Source organism: Lagopus leucura, unplaced genomic scaffold (assembly GCF_019238085.1).
Source record: "Lagopus leucura isolate 7727_CA_CO unplaced genomic scaffold, USGS_WTPT01 Super-Scaffold_100028, whole genome shotgun sequence".
Classification (NCBI taxonomy): Eukaryota; Metazoa; Chordata; class Aves; order Galliformes; family Phasianidae; genus Lagopus; species Lagopus leucura.
The window spans coordinates 5,105,312-5,128,655 of record NW_024962279.1 but is presented as its reverse complement, the minus strand read 5'-3'; the positions used below and the strand labels follow the sequence as shown (position 1 = coordinate 5,128,655).

The 23,344-nt window shown below is 40.8% G+C and overlaps 1 long non-coding RNA gene across 1 annotated transcript; it reads right to left on the bottom strand.

The window, feature by feature from the left end:
• Positions 1-1,303: 1,303 nt before the first annotated feature.
• On the bottom strand, positions 1,304-20,432 carry LOC122185216. The gene is made up of 3 exons (XR_006180791.1): positions 20,348-20,432; positions 12,499-12,716; positions 1,304-1,333 (listed from the first exon to the last, which is right to left on the bottom strand). It is a non-coding gene; the product is annotated as an uncharacterized LOC122185216 (long non-coding RNA).
• Positions 20,433-23,344: the final 2,912 nt, after the last annotated feature.

Genomic DNA, 23,344 nt, shown 5'->3' with positions numbered 1-23,344 from the left:
AGCTGTATCAGCAGAAACTACAGAAGAAACAGCCTAAATCTTCTGAAAGGCAATAACGTGCATTCCCACGCTGTTTGAGTTACGGTCTTTGACTTCTATTCCCACTGCATCCCATAGAAAGATCAGCCTATTAAGGGGATTTCATTTTTTAAAGAAAAATTAAATTAAAAAATCATCTGAATTTCCCTGAAGATATACACTCTCCCTAAGCTGCTATCATTACTTTCAGAAAAGGACAGGCTAGGATTTTTTGTTTCTTTCTTTGATTTTTTTTTTCTTTTTTTTGGTGGAATTTTTCTTGTGTTTCTCTTCCTTTCATACAGATTTACAATGCACATTCAATATTTTCAGCCTTTAGCATTTGAATACTAGCACTTCCAAAATAATTTTCTGTTCAGTTATTTAAGACTGGGGAATGCACCTACATTTATACCATTCTCTGCTACTTCTGCTTACATTTCTTGTCAAATTGTTATGGACAGACCCACGTTTGCATCTTCATAGGGATCTCCTAACTTCGATGGTTTCCAGATAAAAGTTGAGAGATTAAAGGGAACTTTTTATTCCCTGTACCGTCATGCTAATTAGCCACATACCTGATATACACATTTATCAAGCACAACAATCTGGGAGAAAAAAAAATGACTTCCTTCTTCATATTTTTTCATTGTAATTACAATTCATTCATATTTCTCCAGGCCTCTGTATCAATGACTAATGTAAACACTGTGGATGCACTTACTTTTGCATGGCCTTTTATGGAGAACAGATGCTAGAGGACAACAATTTGGATGTCTTAGAAGATCTTTAACTTTCCTAAGTCACTTTGTAGTACATCATCATGGAAAATCTCTATAAAATGATGAACAGCAAAAACTGTTTTTCTTTTGGCACATATTAAAAATAAGCTCCTCTAATAAAAAACGTTTGGGGCCCTGATTCAGCTCTTTGTGCTCTGTGTTCATTTGTAACTACATGAGGAGAGAAAATGAGTGCAAAGCACCATTAAAACCACCTGCTTGTTGTATTTCACAATCACTTTACAATCAGCTACAAGGTATTAAATTATTGCGGAAGTGCATGACAACGGAGAAGCAAAGAAATTGAGATACAATGAAATCGTATGCTTGATCCAGCTGTGTCCTGAACACCATCATTTCTGTTCCATAAGCACATTTGTAGGAGTGAACTACTCAGCTTTTAGGAATGAAAAAATACCAGTGGATATTCTCTGTCATCATAGATCATCAGAAACATTTCTGGACAGTTGCTGCTCTTGGCTGAAGTATTGCCCAGTATGGAAGCACCAATCTCCCCAGAACATTCTGTGTGCCTGTGAAAGAAATACTGGAGCTGCTCTCCTGCCACCAGTAAAATACTTGCAACTTTTGATTTCATGACTTCAGATAACCCCAAACCCAAAGCATCAGCCAGTTATCCTTCCAAAAGCAGACAGAAATCTGACTTACGTTGCAAGATGAAGTTGCCTTACACTGAAGAAAGCACCTTGGCTTCTGCAGATTGGGAATGGACTAATGGAATCAATTCTAAAGCTGTAATGCACCAACACAACAAAAGCAGCAACCATCCAGCCCAGAGCCACACTGACCATCTCCTCCCTGGGGCTTTGCATGTTTGTCCTTCCCTGCCCTGGGCCAGGCAGTCATAAAGCTAGCAGGGAGCAGATTACCCTCAGCCGTTGGATTCTGCAGTTCTAAGCAACAGCTCTGCAGTGATTTAACGGCAAATGAAAAAGCAAGGTCTCTTTGCTAAGTGTAAACTTTATCATCTGCCTACCTAACAAGCTGTTAACAAATTCACATCAGAATGAATTAATACAGGACAGATATTATTGCACAGGCTAGCAGAAAAAGTGTGTGGGTTTTTTTTCTTCCAAACAAGTAATGTTTCCTTTTGTCTGTTCGACTTCACCAAATTTCCTAATGCCTACATATTTCATGGGTAGTCATCCGCAAGAGGGTCAGCCTCTGAGATAAGACAAGATCTGCTTGTCAGGCACATACCAGAGTAAAGCACCTCGGTGTTTCAGTATTCAGAAGCAAGCATTAAATTTATCAGAGGTAGCAGCAGATGGGAGATGATCATAGGAAGTATACTTTCTAATTCACAAAACATATGTGCTGATGCAGTGCAGCATCAACTTACAAAAAATCCTGTACACAGGAAACTAATTTACGTTCATACATCTCACTTTTTGGATAGATTTTTAAATGGAATATGGTAAAATGGGTACATTAAAGTACACTGGATGAAACAGAAGGCAGTATCATGTCCACGTACAATTAAAGTTTGCTTTTAGATAGAACCAAGACCAAAGCTGAAAGCAAAAGCATGAAAACTGAGTTCAAAAAGCTACCGGAAGAAGAAGAAGAAAAAAAAAGACCCACAAAGAGATAAACCCGAGAAGAAATGAGCATGAGCTGTTTGCAGTTTTAGAAAACATAACACAAGCAGGCAGATGGCATTTCACAACTCCTTTAATTCAATGTCTACAGCTAAGCCATACGTATTCCCAAAACTCCTAACAGTGATATAAAATAGCTTACATCGCTATGGACTTGCATTTCCAGGTGCTAGACATTAAAAGAGAGTAATAAAGGCTGCTGCATATTCTGGAGGCTCAAGCCCCCTGGTGTTTACTTACAGCTACAACCAGGTAAGGCATCCTCTAAAAAGAGAGCGGAGAGCAGCCAGCTGACTGTCAGATCCTAGCCTGCACTGACAGGTCAAAAAACAAACCCCTCGCACTGATGCATTCAGCTAGCTGTGGGCACCCACCAGACAGAACACCCTGTGCAAACTGCCCTGCCATCTTTTTCTTCAACTGTCCTCTGGTGCAAAGCCACTTACATGGACTCCATCTTACACAACCCAATGGCAGTCTCTCCAGCCTTGTGTAAGCTGGTGATCTGGGCCAGGCCTCAGCTCAACACTGGCTGAGAGCATGTCCAGATTCTAACAGAGCTGGCAATGAGGCTCACCTCACACCTCGGGCAATCAGAGGGGTCTTGGGAAACCCACTTTATGTGTGCTTTATAGACTCTGTGACCTTCTTCAAGAATTTTACATCAATTCTATTGATCCTATCAACAACAATAGATTGAAAAATAATAATAATTAAAAAAAAAGAACTGTTTTTCACATTGCCCAGTGCAAACTTGAACAGTAAAGCTCTTGAGAGGTCAGAGGTTGCACTAAACAGGAGACAAAATTCTTCAAATCTTGTTTAACAAAGTTAGCCCCAGAGAGAGGGAAATACCTGCTGTGAGAAAGCTGAAAAGTGAACATATTTCTCAGGTAGCACGTAGCATAGGGTCATGAAGCTCATTATCACTGCTAAGCAATCATCCAAGCATGACCTCTGAAATGCAACACCATTTAAGACAACCGAAGCAATGGGTTTGCAGGATACTGAACTAATGAAAGCAGGAGGCAGACCTACTTTTTTTTTTTAGTTCTTCTGTCAGTCCTAACAGAAGCAGAAAGAAAAACAAGGCTAGGTAACTACGTCTAGAAACTTGCTGTGCAGTGCTGAGGGAAGAAGGAAAACTCAGTGCGTGGAGCAGTACCAAGGGGGCAATGGGGCTGGATGCAACCTCAGTTCCAAAATGTAGCCCAGTTCACACTGCACCACAGTGCAGCACCTCGGCATGCCCTAAAAAACAAGGACCACGAGCTCCCCCTCTCCAACACACATTCTGCCAGCACCTATCTTCCTGACAGACACATAGTCAAACACTACTCGGGGTGACAGCCCAAACCAGCTGGTCATGGTACTCTGAATGGCCCCCCCTTTGGCTTTCTGATGGGGGACAAAAAAAGAAAAAACAGCCTTGTAACAGAAACCATCACTGTCACTGTCATTTGCTTTCTTGTAGCACAATCAGATTTTAGCTGTTTGGTCTGTAGTTCACTTTGCAGGCATCTTGTGTTTTAACAGGTTCTTCTTGGCTGTTTCTCCCTTTGGAAACAGTTACCCTATTTCCTCATACTCTGTGATACACACATAGTGGATTTGTGCCTTTGTTCTCCTTTACGTCTTTAAAATCCTCACGCTGTGCTAAGCCAACATACAGTAAAATAAAGAATCAAAGTCTTCACTGCAATGAATGATATTTTTCATTAACTATGTACAAAGTCTTATCTTCTGCTTTCTTAACCCTTTACCCTCCCCTACCCTTTATGCTTTGTGATGTACATGAACTTTTGCGTTACAAACTCTTCAAAGACATCATTACACTTTTATGCAATGAAAGATCTTTGTAATCTATGATCAAAGGCTTGGCTATATCTGGCTGCTTTCATTTTCTTTATTTATTCTTCTTCTATTTTTATTTGTATTAACTTTCACTACAATGCTGTGCTTTCTAATTCATCAAATCAGAAAGTCAAGGCAGTTCCAACCCACGTAGGTCAGTATGCTGGCGATCTGACCACGGGGCACATCCATGGAAACACACAAGGCACAACTTAGTTTCACCCATCACTGAAATAGAGAGGTAACCATATTGTTTTAAAGCAGCTCATTTCACATTAAACTCCTTTTTTCCTTAAGGTCACTAACTGATGTCCCCAGAACACAACCCGCTTCCCTTTGTGCTTTCCCCAAAGCCCGCTTGGCAGAAATGTAAATACTATCTATAGATGCACAACCACACACACTAAAAACACAAAAGCCAATACTTAAAGCACAATAAATAAAGATCCCAATGCCTCGTGTACATTCCCAGTGCAGTCCATCTGAATTACAGGCATCTGAGGACAGACCACACTTTTGATCAGGGAATTTTTTTCCTAAATATTTTCATTCCTATTGGCAATCTGTTGGAATGAAGGCCGAGCACAAACACTTGGCCTAACCAAGTATATGGATGATTACTGCCACTCCACAGTGAGACTCCGAGGTCCAGGGAGCACAAAACATCACTGTTAGCCACTGCCTTTTTTTTTTCCCCCAGTTCAGTAAGATACTGAACACCCTTTGTAGTTTTAATTCATACACATTCTTTTGATTTTTTAATATTTATGTTCTGCCATCCATTTCTGACCAGTTCCTTTTTTATCATATTTTTATTTCCTTAGTCTTTCATTTCATAAAGTTGAAACTTCCCCATAATCAAATCCCTCTTCATGCACTAACTCTGGATGCTGAACTTTGTCATGAATGCTTTCAGAGCCCAACTTTTCATTTGAAAACACGCATCCAAGTTCTGAAATACTTTTCAGCTCTTCACGGTTATGTCATGAAGCTATTCTACATCATTATTCTACATTGCAACCTTCTACATAGGTGGCTTGTTCAATGGGAGCTTTTTTGTTGATTTTGTGTTTTCATAAGTGGGCTGCCTGGGTAGAGGATTACTGAAGTGCAGTTCTGTAGGTAACTAGAACTGTAACTAATGCAACAAAATAGACAGTTTCATAAATAACATGGAAGCAGTAAATAAATATTATTAAACTGCAATTACAGAGCCCGTATTTTTTGAAAAAGCACATTTATTTAGCCTCAGAGCTGCATTACTGAATTTCAAGAGCACCAGAAGAAAATATGTCTAAAGAATGAGTAGACACATCAATGAAAATATGCATCCAATGATTTCAAATCAAAAATACAGACTATAGAGCTCAATGACCATGTCCAAACCACTGCAAAGCACAGATCTTTTGATATCACTAACTGGCAGGTTCAACAGCAGCTACATTTAGCATCACTTGTTCTACACTGTGATTCTATTGTTTTTAATGCAGTTCTGTGCATTTGGCAATAAAATTAAAATAAAATACTATTAACTTTGCACTCTGTTGCTCTACCCAGGAATTTAGCAGAACGAAACCTGACTTCACGCCACACGTGACCCTTCCACAGCCTGACTTTGCCACAGAAGCTAAGACAGGTTTGTGGTTATTTTAAGCTACCCTATCCAAGCCCTTCTTTTTCTTCTTTCACAGCACGGATGCCACCAGGCTAGCACTTCTGTTTGCAACAGCACACTCCTATAAGCAAGAGGGAACACTGCTCTAAACTCTGTACAGTGCATAACCCCTATGGGGTGCCTGAAGCTGCCCCTGCACACCACTGAGGTATTTCGTCCCTGAGCACTAGCAGAGAAATGACTAAAGTAGACATTTATACTCTGACATAGTAGAAGCCATTAAAATACAGACAGTTGCTGAATACACTGAATAAAAAAAATGGAGCAAAACACCACGGTAAATTTAATTACTGAACGTAATAAATGTGCAGATTTTATTGGTATTCCCCATCTGCAGCTCTGCAAACCCTTTGTGAACAGCAGCACTATGCGTGGCACTGTGTCTGAAGAGCCAGCTCTGCTGCAAAGGGTCAGGGATGCAAAGAGGTGTTACCCACTAGAACGAAGGACGTGGCGATCAATCTTGGGTTGCTGCAGTGAGTCAGCAGCTTCTATCAAAACCAGTGCTAGGATCAATCAATATCCCTGGATGTAACTCTCATGCTCATTCAGCTCTTTAGGAACAAAATATACATAGGGTGAAGTTGTTCTTGCCCAATATAATGCTATGGATGATCACAGCATCAGCCACTTGAGCAATAACCTCAGTAAACTCTCACAGCCTCAATAAATAGCAATTCTAGCTTTGACGTGGTAGCATAACAAAAAAACCCTCAACATTTTATACCTTTCAGTGCATTAATAAACAAAAATAATCAACCCGTGCAGAAGCTGGAAACGTGTATTTGGAAATGGATTAGCACCATTTTAAAGCAGAATGCAACATTACTTACAACATCATTCTCTGGAGTTAACAGACCACAAGCCAAATTCCACCCTTGAACAAGACGTTAACAGCAATCAGAGCAATCTATATGCTTTATATGGTAAAAAAAAGTCAGCTCCAAAGAGAGGAATTCAACTAGTTGTCACTGATGTTGGGCCAAAAAAAAACCTTTCTGGTTACAGCATTTTTCTCTACAAGGTCAGAGGTGAGAACAATTCTTTTATTACTGCTCATAGTTCATTTTATCTGAATCATGCATGAATACAGTCCAAGAAGCTAATTAAAGGCATAAAACTTCTCTTGGATTGGACTACAGATTGTTGTCAATTCGTTCTTACTGGAGGAGGATAATTCTTTACTGCTTGAAGTTACATATTTCCACAAGACAACACAGAATGAAAAAGGGAAACAAAGAAATACATGCTGTACCAAAAGCCAATAAAAAGGAGACAGATTAGCTTTCAATCATCCTCAAATGGGTCAAAGAAGTAAATCCAACTCTGCAGATACATAAAGGAAAGATCCATCTTTGTCTCTGCGGTTTAAATCAAAGTTTGGCAAGAAACTTAGTATGAAAGAGAGAAGATTCATAAAATATTTTTGTAAAACTAAGTAATTGAAACAAGCCAAAGACCTCAGGAACAACTGCAGTTCCGTTCCAACATGGAAAAAACACGCTGCTGAATTTAGTATGGTATGCAGACCATCACCGAACACCAAACTCTTCAGAAAGCCAGCTTGGCAAATTCAGAAGCTCCAGAGCCTTACAAAAACTGGCTAAGTGTTACAGCTTCAGCGCCTTCAGACCCATGCATGCATTCTAATCAGGGGTGATACAGATGCAGCACACTTTGCAAGTGTAACACTGAGCCCAATATCTCCTTATGAAGTTTCTCTGCCTTGACTGCTTTGTAGCACCTCCTTTACACAAGCACAACGATGAGAGGAAATTTGCTGAGAAAGATCAAGTCACACTCAAAAGTGACAACCTTTTCTAGAAGCTCCAGGCACACATCCTGAAGAACAAAGTTGCTGAGAAAATAACCATAGCTTAGGTAATAAGGTAAATTTCATTCAGCTATAACTCAGGTGGTCATTTCCTTCTGCAATTGCAGCACAGAAAGGTTCATTTCTGGCCCTGTCACAGAAGCAATTTCCATAAAAACCTTCCCAAAATGTATTTTCTCACCTTAAACCAAGAACATTCAGCGCTCAGAAACTCAAATGCAAGACAAAAAAAAAAAAAAAAAAAAAAAAAAATCTTGCAGGGATCCACATAGAATGTCTCACTCACACATGTGAGAGCTAAACTGACCACTCATGGAAGGAATTATCCTCGCTGGACTGCCTGATGGGTACTTTGAAGTTGGGAAAGCAACTTGTTTCCTAGCACCAGCCAGACTTTTTAGCTAGAAAATTTGCTGCTAATTCAGTAGTTCAAGACATCAGCAAGAGCTTCATATTTTTTTCTTCCCCTCTGGCACTTCCAATTTTTTTTTTCTACTTTGGTGTTAAAGATCTCCAGTTTGTTACCATGCTCAGAGCAGCCTTATGGTGTCACTTGCCAGGCGAGAGCCAGAGGGTGAGTGGCAACTTCTGGATTGGTTTTAAGGGATCAAATGGTCTTCTTTAATCTCAAATTTTTACTGACATTTTATCATTGTCAGTTATATCTCTAGCAGGGTATCTGCATTCCTCAGCTGTGAGTGACTAACAAATTGTTCCAGGTTCTACCATCGCAGCTTTATATTGTCCCACCTTGATTAATTGAGCCTGGCTTTCTCAAAGCTGCTTAGTGCAATACCTGGTTCCATAGGATCTTAAGTTGTTGCTTTGAAATGAGGGCAAATTATTTGGCCAGCCTACTTACCAGCTTTTGAACGCTGATCTAATGTGATTACTACCTCACATTTTTATGTTTTGTCTTAGCCAAGACTGCAATTTCAAATACTATTTGACATTCCTCTCCTGATGAGCTCAAAAGAAACAAAAGGCAGTAACAAAGATGAAAGCTTTAATTGCAGGAGGAAGAAAAGACACCACAGAAGTTTCACGTGGCACCATCAGCGATACATGGCATTTGTCATGAAACAGGCTGTCATGTCAGAGTGTGTGCAAATGAGGACCGAGCATCTTCAGAGCCAGGGAGCACTGCACACCGGCTGTGAGATTTAGAACTTGTTATAAAGAATTGAAACACACACAAAAAAATAGCAATCATTACTAGACACACTGGGTATTCACAAGACAAACAGGAAAAGGTGCTTACCAATGGGAAGGGAGGAAGGTAAATGTCAGTTAAAAAAAAGGTCAGAGACAAAGCAGCTTGGATCCAAATCACTGAGGAAAAACAATAAGATTGAGTACTTTTGAAGACTGGCTCTAGAACACCCATTGCAGTGCATTCATACACCTGTCTCCTAACTGATATTCTGCATTACTTTTGTTATTACAGAATACTAATCTCCCAATTGCAGGGGAAAAAAATGCATTTCCATAATAATAATTCTTTTACTTAAGTAAAATAGTAAATACTAAATGCTTTTAACTGTTACTGAATCAAAGGTGGGTTATGGGTTCTGTTTTAGACAGGCGAGAAAGATATTCTGGATCAAGAGAAATACAAACTAACCAGGGAGAGCAGCAGGAGTGCAACCAGGCTAATGAGAGATTCACCAAACATGACACAAAGGAAGATTAACAACATTAGAGCTGCATACCCTAAAGAGAAGGAGGCTCACTGGGGGGCTGCAACATCTTCACATGCAAGGAGTGAAATATAATCTTTTATCCATACCTGGGACAGATAAGTTACTCAGTTTTCCTGACTAATTACAAGGAGGAAGATTTAGGGCAAACATTAAGAAAGTCTTTCCAATGTCAGGGATGAGGAGGCAGAATTGATTAGCTGAGAGCTTCTCCACCATAGGAGATCTCTCAGAACAGATTGAAAAAAATATCTGTCAGGATTAATATACAGTTGATCCTGCCTTGGGGCTGATGGATGCGTTACACGACCTCTCCAACACCTTTTCAGATTATTCTACCACAATTCTGTTATGTGGTTGCCCACAAAGTCTGGAACTGGATTTGATAATGTGAAATGTTGTTTCCAATGTTCTCTAGGAACTCACAATTGATGCAAGATAATTGTCATTTTCAGGTACCACAGAGCTATTTGTTTCCCTGCTGTAGCAACTGTCATCTTTATGCAGCTGAGAAAACATGCATAGAATTTAGAGTAATTATTATTTGGTTTGCAAGCCAGTTCTGAAGAGTGGTAGATTAGCTGTATTGCAAATATACTAAGGGACATTTCTGAACAAATTTTTTTTGTCAAAATCATCCTTGAAATATAGAGATCTTTAAATATTTCAAATTGCCTACTGGAAAGACTTTGTTTTTGCAGAGGTGTTATAGGTCTAACATAGCTTGATGCCTAAACTGGTTGATCTCTGGGAAAAACAAAGGATTTAGACAGCATTTTGGAAGAGATCTTGCATCCAGCTTCTCCAAGTCATTTACTGAGAAGGCTCCCAAACCAGTTCTGATTAATATCTGATTCAGTTCATTCTACCTTCAATACAAACAGAAGACTTCCACAATCCTTACTGATAAACAGAATCTCCAGTCTAAAATCTAGTTCATAGCCGTAAGAAGATTGAATATCTTTTCAATAAAGTTTCCACTTGTGGCAATCATTTCTGCTAGAGAAGCTGGCAGTGATCTTAAGGTATCTATACTCCTAGTTACTCTTGTCCTGTATATAACAAACACCCATACTTCTGAAAATCTGCAATTAGAACTACATTAACAAATCTTTTGGGCTCTAGGAAGAGAAGGGCCTTACAGTTAGTTATTAATTGTGGCTACAACTGACTTATGACAGACACTTCACATTCAGCCAAAGCAGTCCTCCCATACCAGGTGTGTACTACACTGCATGAAATGTCCATCTCGTGTAGCATGCAGTTGTCTCTACACTACCTCTAACCCCATCAAAAATATAACTGAACTGAGTTGTCTGCAAGCTGCTCTTCAGTCATGAACTCTGTAGAAGATAAACCACCTGCATCACAGCCTGCACACTTCTGCTGGAGGTCAGTCTCAGCCTGTGACATGAGCTCTGTTCCCTCAGCATCACTCTGAACCTATTTACAATGCAACCTGCTTTGATCCCACAGGTTCATCTAGATCCCATGCAAATTAATTTAAAGCCTCAGCTTTAATCAAAACAATTCTTGTTCATGTTACAAGATGTGTATTTTGATCTCATCATAGCCCAAGTTTTAGACCCCTCAGAGTACTTCATCATTAGTGGCACATGGCTTTGCTCACCAGTTTACAGCTAACTCCTGAAGCTTCATTATGAAATAACAATAATAAATACAAACGAACAACAAACAAGAGAAAACTCTTACTGGGATGCTTCCTTTAGGACTCACCAACTCAATCGCCTATGCTGACAAAAATGAATCAAAAAAGACCTGACACTTCACAACTGTTCAAACTCTACAATAACCTGTTTTTCTTCTCTCTAAAATAAAGGTGTTGCAAAACAAGGTGCCAGTAGCTATTAAAATGATCAGCTGAATTTACAATGGCAAAAGTTCATGTTAAAAATCTCAGTTCTTACCTCGTTATGAGAAACTGCACAGTGAAAAGGATTGGCCAGTGCTGTACAGTGACAGTGTTAGATGACATTTTCTCCCAAATCCTAGTGTAAAACCTTACTTTACCCTGCATTACTGAACAGAAGGGAACAGTCACATAAACTGCTTTCCAGAGCAGCTTGTTTGTTAACAGCTGTTTAAGGATGAGGTAATGCTGGATAGCAGCTTTATAACCTCAATGTACTACTGCAGGTTTCATCTTGGTTATAAATCCCTTTCAGAAAGGGAAAGAAGAAGGTTATTACCTCTGCTAGTTCGCTTAACTTGCTGGGATACTTCACTTTGTGTTTTCTATCCAATCTCTCCAAGAAGAAAAATGTCACAAAATAACCATCTGAGTCCTTTGGAATGATAATGCAAACTCACATATAAGAAGTTTTGGTCTAGTTAGGATTTTCAGAGCAATAAAACATCTATTATGCAGCTCATGGACTGAAATGGTGTTTTTGAGGCTACTTCAGCTATCAGTTAAGTACACATTGATTTTTTTATTTATTTTTTAAAGAGAAGAGACACATTATTAACTAGGCAACAGAATAAAGGGGCTTCCTTGGAATTAATCCAGTCTGTCACTGAAAAGCTTACTCAGAACACCATCCTGAACAGAACTCCTTAGCAACTCAAGGGGAGGACTTCACTCAGCAAGCTCAGTGGCCAGCCTTTCAAGAAAAGGGTACAGGACAGAATCTCTTCTCTCTTTAGTTTATGCTGAGCACAGTTAGAGTTCAGGGAATTGACTAGGGACAGATGACACTGCTTAGTCCCTACAAGTTAAAAGCAGAATGAAGAGTGCTTGTGGGATCGCCCGAGCAAGTTTTATCCCTTTTTTGTCACACTTGAAAGTCACTGATTTCTTCTGAGAAAGATTCACAACCCACAGCCATGACAGAAGAACCAGCAAATACCACCCAACGCTGCCATGTTCCTTCAACAGTTGAAGGACGTTACCACTTGAAGTGTTAAAACCACAGTCCAATTAGAGTTACAGAACAACAAACAACACACATTAGTTTGATGAATACATTCTAAATTTGTTCACACTCACCTTGTAGGCCCAGCTCTGATCCTGCTGACAACGTACTGTAGAACTGGAAACTAGGAGCACTCAATTTTGTAGATGAAGGATGTTTTCAAAAATTTCTTATTCATAGAGGCAAAGATGCCCTTGGTGCAAATTAAAACAATCTGTATGCCATTTCCAGCTTGTGCTTACTGACCCCACCAATGCAACACGGACAGATGCAGAGAAAAACCAGCACGGACCTGTAAAGGAACAACAGAGAGAACGGTCAGCACAACAGCCAAAGAAGTACACCACTCTTCTTTAGGTGTTACATAATCATGTTTATACTCAGAGACGTGTAAAACAGTATTCACTCATACCTTGCAGAAGCATAAATGAAAACACAAGTTTCAGGTAACGGAGCATGAGCCACTGACTGCTTGATAGAGCACAAAACAGAAGCTTACCAGAAAATTGACTCTTGCCTGTTTGGACAAGACAGCTGGCAAGCTCGATTTAACTGGGAAGCAGAGACAGGCAACCTAAACACGCACCTACAGCCCCAGCTCAGAGAATCCCTGGATGCGGGAACAGTGAGTAATTAACACCACTGTCTTTGAGGAGTACCTCTGTATGTGACCTCACGCTCACACACAAATCAAGTGGGCACAGCTTAAGCAGCTCCTGCGCATCAGCTGTCTACAAGCATGGCCAACAAGTGCAAGGAAACACAGCCTGGCCTCACTGGCAATGAAAGAGTATCAGCTCACTTGGATTGTAAGTCACTACTTGAGGCCATAAGCTCACTGAAGTTAAGCCGTGTTTGACCATCAAGCATTCCTACTGACAAACTTTTTATTCCTTCCATCCCCAGAAAGAAGGAAAATCCCCCTGAACGTCTTACATTCAGCAAAGGCCAATGCCAGCTGAATGAAAGGACAAGTCATATCTGCTTCCCTGCAGATCAGCCTACAGGGAAAACCAGAGTGCCCATGCATCCACCATGCCCCAGCTAGAGGGCACACAGCTGCCAGTTTGAGGCTACAGAAAACCCAGTCAGTGAAGTGCTGGAAAACAGCAGCACACTGCTGGGCATCCAGATTTATTCAGCTTCTTGCAAAAACACCATCGAGCAGAATAGCTTCTTCTCACAAACGTGTCCTTGTGCCAAATTGCTTTTGTATTATCACAGCAAACAATGAGGTTCTTCACGCTGATCTCCTGTATAACATAGGCCAGATAGGACATCCCATAAATAACACTGGAATTAGATTTGAGCTGCAATTAAGGCATCTGATCCTCATTACTATAATGCCCAAGTGGATGATACTATCCAGCCAATCTGCCCCTTTTACTTCTCTTCATAGAGGTGAGCTCCTCAAACCCACCACCATCCCAGAGAATTAAGGGTGTCAGCACCCAGCTTACCCACCCCATCAGATGCCTGAGGTGCAGAGTGGGGTGTGCTCCAGATAAACATTTCCACGTGCACACTTCAAATACATGTTTCCAGCTGACTGGTCCACACAGAATACAGAAGCTCAGAAGTGCACTGCAAATGCATTTGGATGCCACGTCACTTTCTGACAGGTGCTGGAAGCAATTCAGGAAAGTTGCATTAATGCAACTTTAAAGCAAGAGGACTCCAGGCTAAATAGAAAAAAAATAAAATCCAGAGGGAAGTACATACAAACTGACAGGGCTCTTATGTCAGGCTGGTCATTTTGCCTTTTCTCCTTTCCTTTTTACTTCTCCCTTCCAGAGGGACTCAGGCATTAGGCTGAGTGTTGAACTGTCAGTTCAGATTTTCAGCCTTACGAGATGGATTTCCCTCATGACTTGAGTCATGCCCGTGCTAACCTTTTGTGGCTGTGTGTGTGTGTACTTAATCATATGCAGCTACACTGAACTTGATTGTCAAAAGGCTGAGTAAATATAACTACACCCTCGTTATTTTGATTAAAGGTAGAAAGATGAATTTGGATTCTAACACGAAATACTGATTCAGTGAATAAGCCTGAAATGTAGTGGTTTTCAATTACACTAAGAAATTGGTCTTTTGAATTTCCAAATTATGTGAGGTGAAGCACGTTCCATTTAACCTATACGTGGGGGATATATCTGCCATCTTCATAGCACTCTGTGACAGTCAGTAATAACTACAAGGCAAGTAAAAAAATGTAATGTTGGCTGTTGGTGCCCTCCAGGGGCTGTGCAGAGTATAGCTTTCAGTCAAAACATACATTTTTCTCGTATTTTAGCACATACTATAAATTTCACATATTACGGCCCTGCTATAAGAGCATGGGTGCTACTATTCACGTTACCCTCAGAGGAAAAATTCTATCTGTGGTTCCACAGACACTGGGGTGTTAAATCAAATAGGAGCAATGCAAAGGATGTATGCATTTGTATCTGAGTACTCCAACTTCCTTTGCCAGGATTCCTGTGAAAATCAGGTTCATATACAATCATGTTGTGTGCTGGTCTGCTCCCTTCCATTAACCTGGAATTCTTTGCCTGGATTCCAGTGAGCATAGGGAAAAGTAAAGGTCATGAATATATTACATGCTGCTTGAACTCATGAAAATAGGCATTGAGAAATGAAAGCAAGTGAAACTAACGTCCTAAGCACTGTGAGACTCAGTCCCTGTAGTTCAAAACACAAAGGAAACTCAAACTCGTAGCTTCTCTACCTGACATGAGTTATTACTCGAGCCCATTTTGGGCTGCAGCTTTACAAGGATTCCTTTACTTTCCAGCCTAATTTGGAATAGTAACTACCCATCAAAAATGCTCCTTCTGCAAAATTAGAGCTCAAACCTTAAGTGTGCTAAAGGTAACCATGCCATACTAAAACCACATCTCCTTTCCATCCTCACAGCATTATTACCCAATGAAATCGTAGCTGTGGACTGCTCCCCTTTCACTAAAGTTGGTATTGAACAATTACTTTGTGTCAGGGACTGAGTTTTGTGTACTTGCTAAGAGTTTTCAGCCCACTGTGCCTGAACACTTACACTTGAAAGTAAAGATTTTAAGGACTAGGAGAACTCAAAGACTTTGATGTAATTAATATCAGATAATTGTTCCTAGTCTTTCTTCTACCAATTTCAAGTGGAAATAAGTCTGCAGAGCTAGTGAAGATCATCTTGGTGCAATTACGATTAATGATGAACAATCCAGCTTCAGCAGCTCTCCTCAAGCTACAGCACAATGATTCTAAACAGGAAACCTGTAGCAGCAATGACATAACATCAATTCCCAGTATTTAACATGCCTACAAGCTAGAACATACCTTCTTGGTTTGCTGCTACATTTGACCACATAGTTCATGGATGAAAAATTACTTCAGAAATCAGAATGGCAGGTAATTAGCAACACATTCATGTCTTCCATTACTTTGTTTTGTTCCCCTTAAATCATTCCCCATCCAATGCTTTCTCATTGTTTTCAAGGTTTATTTGTAGGTACTCCCAAACTCAAAAGCAGCTTTGCTTCTGGCAATGCTACTGCACTGTTTATGCAACCTGAGACGTTTGAGTTGAGCACAGTCATACACAACTAAAATCACACTAATAAGCAGTCAAAAACCTGAACAGATTTTCTGAACTAGCCCAACCTCAGTGGAAATAGAACTCTGTACTATCATACATAAATTATTATGAGGTCAGTACCAGCTAACACCTAAAACAATACACCAAAGCATCTGAATTTTGGCCCGCAGGGGTCCTCAGAAACTGCTAGGGCTGCACGCCCTTATTTCTGTGAAGGCAACAAGAAGGGAAGTTTTAAACCACTGAGCCTGCTTCATCCGAGTCATTTCTACTTACACCCTTGAGATGAACACAGACGTTCTTGAAGAACGATCTCTAACATTCACTGCTGAAATACAAGAAGTATGCGTGCACAAGTATCTTCATCACCTGCAAATCAACGCGAGACAGTTCAGCAGCTTTTCCAGAGCCGTCCCTGGTGAGAAGCACACCCTCAGCCCAGCGCCTGCAGGTGGCATCGTTTTCTTGCATATTTCCAATCTACGCCCTACCGTCGTACTCCGAGGGGGTGTGGAACAAAAAGCAAACTTTCTGAATGAGAAGAGGTTGCAAACACGACGTACTGATTTATCTTGTTCAAAACCATCAATTTAAACAATTGCTTTATTTTCCACAGGCTGAGCTGGATGTGGTTTAGAAAACATTAGCAAGAAAACGTTAATGCTGGAGAGCACAAAATGAATTTGAGCAGATTGACAACAAAATCCACAACACAGAGCTCTGAACTGCAGAATATGAGGGCTCATGAAAGCACAATTCACATGCATCATCATAGTAGCAAACATTTTCAAATGACAAAGTTACTCCAAACTTTGGAATTCAAGTGCAGCTGGTGTTTCTACATAGATGGCATTTTCATTACAAAACTTCTGCAGAATGACTGACCTTTTCTTAAGATATTTTACATCTACTGCCAGTTAATCACACAGTGCTGGTGTGGGCTCTCATTATCCCTTACCTCCAGGTGGAAGAAATTGAAAATCAATATTTCAGGTGGCTTAAGTTGTGTGCATTTAACTTGAAACACCTTTTAAAACGTTGTATCCACTTTCAAGAAAGCAGCATTTGTATTTTGCTTTTCTTCAGCCACTTGAGAAAAGTTAACCCAGCACACAGCGAGGTCTCTAACATCAGCATGCTGACAGCATTAAGGACTTCTACACACCAAGCTTTTCAACTTGTCATTACTTTTCATCATATTCCCACACGCTTTGGCACGTGGCAAAGAAAAAAATACTTCTTTTTTTCAGGTAAAGTGCTCAGACCATGCAGCTGCAGGGCCATGTCAGCCAGCAGAGCTAGCAGGGACGGCAGATGGAGCAGTGCAGAGACAGGAACACCTTCAACTGCACAGTACTTTACCAGCCTCATGGCCACTATCAGATGTAGGATCTCAGAGTATTTACATTGAAAGTACCAGGACACTGATTGCAGTAGGAAAATACGCACAGATATGTTTATGCTCGGCTCTGCTGCCAAACTGCCTAAAAATGGGAAAGAACATTTGAGGCCTAGCCACTAAAATTAATGGCTCTGTAGAAAGGCTGCAATACCTTGGCCACAGAACTGAGTGATTCAAAGCACGTGACAGTATTTCAATAATCATAACTTCTTTTGAAAGCAAAGCTACAGCTACTCAGGGTGGTCTTGTTTCCCTTAAATACATTAAGAAGTTGCGAGTTCAAGCGCTCATTACATCAACACAGCACTTCTTAAGCACTGACAGCAGTGGATAAGTTGAAGGGCTTTCAAGATGCTGATACTCTTGTCCTGTGGTCATTTCCTTAATGGCCCAATTACTTCATTCAACAGCTAGAAACATTAAGCTTCTAGTTTTTCTGCTCAAGGCTTCCTGCTGCCCTTCACTGGCACAGAGTCTTGCTGAGCTCGGAAAGGAAATCAGACAACCCATACGTATCAGCATATTTTCTCCCCCAAGTCCAAATTTAAAGCAGACAACTTACACTAGAATACTAATTTAGATTAGGTATTTCAGAACAGCAGAGTAGTTTCCCAAAGTTTTCCTCCTCTTGCTTCTCGCTTCATTAATCAACTCAGCCCTGCCAAAGTACACTGTAGGAAGATTTCTGCAGCTACTGTGGTCTGGGCATAATCATACCTCTGAGATGAATGTTTACAATCCTGTCTCCTCTTTTAACAAAAAAGACAAGCAACCAGCTGCCTGGCAGCTGCACAATGCTGCAGTTAACTCCTCCAGCACTAAGACAATTCTTGTACTAAAAGAGGAGTGAAGCAAAGGGAAGAGCAGCACATAAAATGCAACAAGTGCAAAGAAAGTAGCAGCCCTTGAAGAGTGTATTCAGTGAGAGAAGTCTGGAGAAAAAGCCACTGCTTACCAGGCATCCAGCCTGGCTCTAAAGTGGAAGGGGGGGATCTGCATACACCTCAGTAAACATGGCAATGTTGGGAACACAGCAGAACCCAGCTCTCCTCCATCCTTAGTAGTCTCTGCATAACCTCTTACTGTGAGGTACACTGCCAAACAGTAGGATCCTGCTGTGGGGACACCACACGCATCTCTCCCCCCTGGTCCACACCAGGGGCTGTATGACAAAAGTTCACCACCACCATAGAGCCAAGGGGAGGAAATAACAGAGTAACAGCTGCAATGCCAAGAAGCTCCTGAGAAGCTCCAGTATTTGAGCAGATAAGTTTTCATTGCTCTGTTCTTACATAGGACACAGCACAACGAGCTTAAACACATGCCAGAAATCTCCCGAACTTCATGCTCCTCCAGAATCCCAGCACATGCCCTCTGCTAGCTGCCTCCCCTGCATGCAAGGCACACCTGAGTTCTCTGATCACCCTGATGGTCTCAGCCTCACTGATTAGGCTAAAAATAGGAATGGCCATCTTGTTAGCAGCAGAGCACAGCTAACAAGAAAAACCTCATGACATTTCAATTTCAAAAGGTTTCTTGGTATTTTATTTCTGATTTACATTTTCCAGCTTTATGGTGATGTTAGCCACAAGAAATTGTAGCAGAAATTTTGTTGTTTATAACACTCTTGGTTTCTGCTACAGCAGCAGCTGTAAGGTACCAGCTCCACACTGTAAGTGATAGAATACTTAAAGTGTTCACACTAAAGCATGCAAAAATTAGTAAATGCATCCAAATGCTTTATCAGATCTGGACAGACGTGTCTAATTTTAACACACTTGCACACTCTGACCTTTGCATGCCACAACTCTTGCTTCTCAGCTGAGAGTTGGAAGCAGTTCTTGCACTGCTTATCTTTGCAATGATCAAATCTGTTAAGCACCAGCAGGGCCATGCACATGCTGAAGGATATACCCTCTGTAGATTTCCAGATGCAGTTCTTCACATTCCCCTCAAATATGATACAAAGTGAATTAGCAAGAATTCTGCATGCCGTTCCAAGAAAGATACATTTGTTGGACACTGAACTTTCATCAGCCTTATAAAATTTTTGCCAAGCTTAATCAGCTCAGGACCAATAGGATATAATAGTAAATATATGCTCTTAATCTGTACAAAAACTCCACAGCAGAGACCAAGCTTCTCCCTTGCTAGGTGCTTCAGTAGGCATTGTGTCCATACATGTGGTCTTACAGCCTGCCCCATTACAGCTTGCATACTCTCAACAAGCCCTGCAGTGTAAGGAAGGAGCCATTTTGCAGCATTAAGGCTCAAATTATTTCAAATATATCCCTCCCGCTTTCTGGATCAATCATTTCCATTTACATCACCATCCACCTGGGCAGAAAACTGGCAATTATGCTTTTATACAGATTAGATATTCAACATTCACTGATGATGTTTAGTGCTCAGACTCAGACACACCAGTTCAGAGCAGAAAATTATTGCCATTTTCCCCAAAGAAAAGCATTTGTGTTCGCTGAACGGAATAACTATTTTCCCCTACAAAAACTGCACTGGCTGAAGACCAAGAGCAAACAGATTTCAAACCTGTTCCAAAAACTTCCCCTTTAAATGCCCCTGGAAGAAAAGAAAGAGTTCCTATTGGAATTACTGCTAGAGCTTAAAGATCTTCACATATCAAGCCCTAGAATTATTCAGTTATTCTGCACTGAAAGAGCAATTTCAGAGCAGTTGTAGAGGTATTTTTAAACATTAATTAGTAAGCTTCTCTCTCACTCCCAGGTCTGCGAGAACACATTCTGCACAAGTGGAATCAAAGCTAGGCTTGTAGAGGAATTAACACTTGAAGTCTTTGAGGATTTTGTTCTTTTTCCTCTCAACACAAAGACATTGCTAATTCTCACACACGCATCAACACACCATCCCAAGGCAGCCCGACTCACACTGCACAGAAAAGCCTTGTACTCACCCATTCAGAGGATGGAGATGAGGCTAGCATCAAGAACAAACCACATCCTGCCATGCTGGAGACAAAAGCAAAAAATCAAACTTCTACAGCCCTCAAACAGGGCACAGAAACTGTGCCACAGCTCAGGCTGAAGCTGCCCTATGTGGAGGCCAGCCCTCTTCATACTCATCACCTCCAGCTGCAGGAGGACCAGCACCTGCTGCACGTTACCAGCCCAACCCCGCCTGCTTGGCACAGCTGTGCTGCAGGCTGTGGGCTCCAAGGCCATGTCCCCAGCATCAGGCAGGCTTGCTGCTGGTTACTCACCATGTCTCTTTTGGGGGATAATCTCAGGGATACTCCTGTGCACCCCTGGAGCTTTGTGCAGAGGTAACACCAGACGCACAACATCAGGATTTGTCTCCTTGGAAGCCTCAGGGCAGCTCAGCTCACTGCTTTTAGACTTTTTTATTCTATGAAAAAACGTTCTAAGTTCAATTTTTATTTTTTTTTTCCAACTCAGCAGAAATTGCTTAAATATTTGGATTCTTATCAGGTTAAAGCATTCAGGATTTTGAACACCTCAACTTCTTCCTTTGTGCCAGCACGTGTATGTAGTACATGTACAGCAACAAACCAATTTAACAAGCCCACCACTTGCGAAGACTTACCTACAGATTTGAATGAGTATTCACTTAAGCTTGGTAAACACATTGAGACCAGGTGAACATCACTGATGTAATTTAAATGATGCTGTAAAATACTCAGCTGTGACTTCAATCCAGCAGCACAATTCAAGGCTCACTGCTATGCCTGAAGGAGAACCTCCATATACCTGTTCTGTGTTGTGCTACAGCAGCTTCCCACTCTTGCTGCTCTCACCCACCATTCCCATTTTCAATTGCCTAAAGAGAAATCACCTACAAGGCAGGCTGATAGATTATTCCTAAGAATTAGGCTGGAATCTTGGTATTCTTTGTCTGATCTACTGAGCAGAAGGCATTTCATGAACACTACTTGCACCCTTTCTTAAAAATCTTTAAGCTCTTCCAGGTTTCCTTCAGTAAATTGGAGACTATTGTGCACGTGGAAAAAATAAGATAAGCATCTGCTATAATCAAACATTTCAGTGCTGTTAGTTTGGAACAAAAATGTATAAAGTGTACAACGTAATTCACATCAGATGGAAACTGTGCTGCGTTTTTTTAAATAAAAGTTGAACAGAATCCTTCCCTTACTGTTACATTTCCTGATATGCTTTTCAGTCATCTATGGACAATGCTTCCTTTGTGAGAAACAGTGATACTGATACAGCATAGAAATACTGCATACAGAATTAAAGTTATTTCATTTACAGATACCATGTTCACCTCTACCAGCATGAGCAGGGTCAGCTCTTATTTCAAAAGTCAGACTGAATGGACTTACAAAAAAAGACATATTTCTTTCCAAGAATGAAACAATTAAGCAGCCAGGATTTGTTCCTGTTTGGGAATCTCTTCCTTAGGAAATAATAAACAGTACAAACGGGTTTTACAGGGGTGCTCATCTCCTGACTTATGTCTCAGTGAAGGTCCTGAGTGGTACCTGAAGTGCTCTTTCTTCCTCAAGTTATGAAACGAGGAGGAATTCAGAATTTGAAAGTAACCCACTGAAATAACCCAACCATGTTTGCTAATGGACCACTTTACTGCTTTCAGCAAGGGAATGCTATAAGATTCCTTAATCTACCTGCAAATTGATGATTTCAACTTGCTTTCAGCAACAAGGTATGTGCACGAACTGTATTCCCTGACGAGCCAGCCACCCATGTGTGACTGATCAGCATCCTACCTTGGGTGTATTAGAAATGCAATGATATGACAAATTCTCTTTGTCATACTTCACTTTTTGCTGGCTGTTAACACAAAGCAGGTGTAAAGTGGAAGAATAAAAAATGCCAGCCGTCATGGCAGATATTGGAGAAGAGGACTGTGAACAAAGGGCTAGCAGAAAGGATCCCTAGGGCCTGGCATTCTGCAAATAGGTCTGTCTGAAAGGCCTTCCCTTTCCCCGGCAGACAGTCAATCACAGGATAATTCATTCCAATTGTATCACATTGAACTGTTAGTTGGGTTACACCTAGAGCTATGTTTCATCAGTCTTCAACAAATTACAAGACATCAGAGTAAACTTTTCCTCACCCACAGCTCCACAAAGCACATTTGCTGGTCTCAGCAGGATGATCTATCTGTATTACTGCACGAACGACAGCCAGACTCAAAACATTCTTCACGTCTTCCAAGTTTTATGTGGCTCTTGTCTATATATGTATGTCCCACCTGGTACCAAAGAAGGATATGTGTGTTTGAAATATGCTTTCTGCCTTTTTAGGCTTCTGATAAGCATTGAAAATGCCACCTGCAGAGATGACACTCAAATCACAGGACTGTTTTAGGACATGTACCACTGATGCCATCTACACAGACTGGTAATACCAAGAAAGCACACTCTCACCACTCAAGGCAGCAATCAAAACTGAAGATTTCTGACTGATTTGCAAAGTAGCAAAGAAATGATGTCCCCAGGCTTCTGATCCCTGGTGAAGGACATTAAGATTAGCAATTGTCTCAGTACTTCTAAGAAATGGCTTAGGCCGCAGCTTAGAAAAACAGGAGACTGCTTTTGATGTAATCATCACTGGTGAACTTCTGCTTGCTCATTTGCTGCAAGGTAGTATTATGTCACGGTCAATTTGGATGCACTGAAACATTAAACTGACTGTAATCCCATCTTCCCAACGTTTATTGCAAGCTATCTCAACTAATGCAGCAGAATTGCACAGAGGAACAAAATTTCCTACGTGCATGCATTGCAGATAATGACTTTAGTTTGCATCCAGCTGTGCAAAAGTTGCACTGAAGTACAATAGTAGGACACCTCAGGTGTGGTGTAAGAGGCAACCTTCTCAAAAGTCAGGGCAACAGATCTTGCCCTCCTTCACTCAAGCAAGGCCTCAAACACACTCCTCTAGTGTGT